The 5091-nt window shown below is 37.8% G+C and overlaps 1 pseudogene; it reads right to left on the bottom strand.

Moving 5' to 3' along the window:
* Nucleotides 1-246: 246 nt before the first annotated feature.
* Nucleotides 247-4690, bottom strand: LOC119570192 (annotated as a pseudogene).
* Nucleotides 4691-5091: the final 401 nt, after the last annotated feature.

Below are 5091 nucleotides of genomic sequence, written 5' to 3'. Positions count from 1 at the left end.
ACCAGCTCATAGGTTCGTTTTATCGAGTCACCATCTCTATTTACCCGGTTCTGGGACCAGCACTGAGTTGGGCTGGCTTGGCCACTCAGCGGCTAGGCAGGCAATCGAGGTGAAGTTCCTTGCCCAAGGGAACAACGCCCAAGGGAACCCTCGAACTCAAACTGCTGTCGTGACAGTCTTGAGTCCGATGCTCTAACCACTCGGCCACTGTGGCCTATTTTCTTATTACCAAGGTTAAAAAAGAGCTTTTACGTTCCACAAGTGGTATATTTTGTCTGTAGCATCATCCCAGGACAGGAATGGAGCTTTATTTGGCAACACAAGTACAGCACAAGTGAGTAAAATATATCAAAGGATTACAAAAGGGTACCTTCATAAATAGGAAATAATCTAATTTTTTAAGTTAATTGGTGGGTTGCCTGCCCACAATACAAGGTAGTAAATAATACGTCTCCTTTGACAACACTAATAAATATACACATATTGTGAAACTTTGTCTTTCATTACCGCCATGACCTTCGCAGACTCTTCTGTGGCTAAATTTGAGACACTTGTAGCCATGTGGAATCTTTATAATACTATACTGCATACTTTCTAGCTTTAATCATTTGAACACACTTGAAGCTTGTTGTTTAGCTACATGGAACATCACTGAATGAATAACAACTAAAAACAAAGCTTTTATGAGAAAATTTACAAGATATGGTGTCTAGTAGATATTATTTTTTTCTTAAAGAGGAGAGAGTATAGAATTATATGAATGTTCCATGAAGCCCCTTTTTTTATAAAGGATGACAAGTAAGATATGAGTGTATCTTGAATATGATTATGGGTTAATATGAGGAAGAGATGGTGCAAACTTTCTTTTCCCGGTGATCTGAGCTTGACTAGACGCACTCCTGTAAATAACATAGTTTTTACAATTCTTTATAAATGATAACAGTGGCAGTATTTTGCTGACATAGATCACAAAGAAAAATATATGAACACAGCACAAGCCAATTGATAAAAGCTATATTTTCCAATTATATTTATACAGCCTATCTGAAAGCATGGAATGCACCAGCACTGGGGTGAGCTCACTGACAATAACTGGCAAACAAGAAAATATCAGGTGAATATTTCCAAGCTTTCTATGAGTATTTACTCAACATTTTAAATTATACCATCTCACACAGATACTTTGCAGCCACACATATAAAGTAAATACTCCTTGCCCAATAGAAATAGTCACTCTTGTGGTCTCATTTACCTGCACAAACATCAATACTGATGACTATTGTACGTTACTGCCTTGTCTGTGCTACAACATCAATAAATAAACACACTCAGTAATATTGCTGAGGATTAGTGTCTATTACTTCCTCCAAGTAGGTGCCTGCTTTACTCAATTTCAATAAAAAAAAGCTTTGTACAGGAAATTGTCATGCTTTTTAAAAACAAAACAAACATACAAAAAAAAGTTTTTAAAAACAGAAGTATGGCCTGAGTTTCTAATAGTAAATACAGTATCATTTTACAGCATTTTCAAAACAGGAGGAGAGCAAGCTACTTGTTCAATTAAATTTAGAGAACCCAATATTACAAATCATCAAAATGACATTTCACAATGTATTATCTACTGTTACTCTATTCTCTTTCCTAATGGGCATTTTAAATAAGTTACCATATCTACTCTTGGATAATGTTTAATGTAACACTGTCCCGAAAAACTTAATTCTCCTCACTTGTAAAATAAATAATGAAAGAAACTGGCACACCAAACAGGCTTACCAATTCCCTAAATTAATGACACAATGATACAATGACACTTAAAATGTTTGTGTGTGTGTATATTTTTATATATATATATATTTATACAAAATTTTCTCCCACTATCACTGATTGCATAAATAATAAATATAAAATTTTTATCTTTAAACAAAACAATAATAATAACTTCACATCATCTCCATCAGCATCAGAATTCACCAGAAAATTAATAAATACTCGAAGATGTAACCATAGGTATCTGTACACTGAGGTTATTCGCGCACCTTAGTCAAGTGCTTCTTCAACTTCCTTCACATTTGATGCCCTCCTCGTGGTAGGCAGCATCATGCTTGGCCAAAATTCGGAGGAGAGGACGCAGCTTCAGCCACCATTCGTTTGTGGGAATGCGACGGTCCCAGTCTGTCTGGCGTTTGAGCTCTGCCACGGGCTGGAACCTGCAAAAGTAGCCAGTTAGGTACTAGTCACAGGATAGTGGCATCATGATTATCAACAACAAAAAATTAAAATGGCCATAAATCCGAAGAAATATCTGTGATTGGAAAATGACCATATATTCACAAAAATAACACATTATAGACCTCACTTACATAATGTCCAACACATGTATAATCAATGAAAAAATAAATGGTATTCTGCTTCAATAAGAAATACAGTTCACTCCAACCCATGCCTGCATCACCAGTGCAATTTGACATGTCTTTGTTACTGAACTTACTGATATACTCTCTTCTGCAGACCGAGTAATACTGCTGTCGAAGCCTCGTCACAGAAAACAGATCCATCTTGACGACGATACTTAAGCATCACCTCAGTCATCCAATTAACAGCCTTGGCAGCCATCTTGGTGCCCATTTTACGATCAAACACAGATGGAGAGCCACCTGTTGCATGTGACCTAGAAGGATAAAAAGTTACAGTAAAATAGAGGTCTTTCAGCTGTAAGTGATATTTTTCCGGGTGTGTGTTAAAATCTGCCAACATATTGTGTTCATTCTTTTTTTTTATATTGTTAAGGAATGTATTCCATTTCTGATTGGAGGAGGATGAAACATACTTACCCAGCACATTTTTCCTACAGCTGAAGATACCCTTTCCTTCCTCAGAATACAGACGGAAAAAAAGTCTGTGGTATAATTCTCATTGGCATTTCATTGCGGAGAACCAGGCCACGCTGGACTCCTTCAGCCATTTTGGCTGCCATGTGATAAACGTCCAGTTGCAATTCCTGTATTGAATACAACAAATTAAAAAACATTTCCAATGACAAGAAATGTTATAGTTCTCAAAATTATGTAATCATCAAAATCTGTATTTTGATAAGTCACTAACCTGAATGCCAAATGATTCTTCATAGATGTAAGCAGCATCTGCTCCACCAGCCAACCTGCAAGTGTTGCCAAATAGCCACAATATCCACCCATGGTTTCAACGACAAACACACGACGTTTGGTACCTTGAGCTGACTGCCTGATACGGTCACAAATCTAGATAGTGAGAAAGTTAATAAGATTTAATAAAACAAAAATTATATTTGAATTAATCAATCTCAATTCCATATCTTTTGCTGGATCTTCACACTTATAATTTTCACCTTTTCCAGATTAAAGAAAAAATCACTTCCTCATCTAAACTTGCCTCTCCTACAACACACACATTCTGCCACACAGTTCTTAGAAAAAAAGAAAAAAACTCGCCTCGACAATCTCATTGAGGGAGGTATCGCATCCCAAGCTGAAGTCACTGCCAGGGACGTTGTTGCTGATGGTGGCCGGGATGACAACCATTGGGATGCAGAACTCGGGGTACTTTCCACGGGCCTCGTAAAATCTGGAGCAGTGCATGGTAGGCCTCGAAGCCACCCACAATCAGGATGGAGTGCATTCTTATACTCCCTGAAGCGTGCAGCAATCTAGGGAGGAGAGATGGAGGAGGGGAGATAAAAGTCAATTTTATATCTACCACTTAAAAGATAACTCAAAACTGCCTGTATAAAAATCTTATAGATCACAAAAATGCAATTCATACAGTCACCTACAGGGAACATTCTTACCTATTAAAGATAATATGACATAAAAAATTAATAAATACATGAAAAATATATAGGCACAAGAAATAGACATAAAACAAAGAGATGTAATCACAACATATTCAAACAAAAAAGAAAAATACATACCTGGTCAAGGTACTTATCAGGCAACGTGCGCTTAGTACCCAAGAAAGCACCCCCTGGCCAACCCAGCCAGTCACTTCAGACCATGTCATTTCCTGGATCTGTTGGGCGTAAAGAGACACAATGGAGAACATTTCAGCTGGACAATTTCATTCCCCTTAAAACTATCAGTCAACATACAATACATATAAGATATCAAAACCACCGAAGTCCCATCTTGTAAAAAATAAAACCACCATGACTTTACGACTTAAAAAAAAATAAATAATTAATAAAAAAAATAATCATAAATAATAAATAAACAAAAAATAGAAATAAAAAAAGAATGCCTATTCATTACCATCCACAAGAGACATGATACTCACATTACCCTCGACGAGGCCGTCAATACCATCATGAATACCATAAACGGTGTCTCCGCGGTAGATGCTGTTACGCACGAAGGACCTCACAGCTGCGTTCATGCCACAGGCGGGGGCACCAATGTGCATGATGCCCAAGTTGAAGCCTCCCTGCATGCCAAAGAGTCTATTAGACATGAGGCTTAAAATTTCTGTTAAATCTATAATCTCAATATGTAATAATTATAATTATCTTTATTCTTATCATGGTCACTATCATTGTTTTGAACTCTTAAAAAATAGTTTTTTCTATCCATTACCATGTTATCTAACTTGCTAATTATATATGTGCAATATGTGTTTATGTTTGTGTTTGTGTGCGTGTTCATGTGCATGTGCGTTGTGTGTGTGCATCCATGTGCTTATATGTATGTATGTATTAATATATGTTTGTATAAATGAATATATCTATGTATATATGTATGTATGTATGTATGTGGGGCCGCGGTGGCCGAATGGTAGAGCGTCGGACTCAAGACTGTCACGACGGCAATCTGAGTTCGAGGGTTCGAGTCACCGGCCGGCGCGTTGTTTCCCTTGGGCAAGGAACTTCACCTCGATTGCCTGCCTAGCCACTGGGTGGCCCAGCCAGCTCAAGTCAGTGCCGGGTAAATAGAGATGGTGACTCGATAAAAACACCGGGCGGAAGGCAATGGCAAACCACCGCTCTAAATTGCTAAGAAAAAAAATCATGGAAGCCCATGATCGTCAAGGCCGCGGTGGCTGAATGGTTAGAAACGTCGGACT

The sequence above is a fragment of the Penaeus monodon genome, unplaced genomic scaffold, assembly GCF_015228065.2.
Source record: "Penaeus monodon isolate SGIC_2016 unplaced genomic scaffold, NSTDA_Pmon_1 PmonScaffold_22915, whole genome shotgun sequence".
Taxonomy (NCBI): domain Eukaryota; kingdom Metazoa; phylum Arthropoda; class Malacostraca; order Decapoda; family Penaeidae; genus Penaeus; species Penaeus monodon.
The sequence above is the reverse complement of the archived record's forward strand: the minus strand, read 5'-3'. Positions and strand labels throughout refer to the sequence as shown.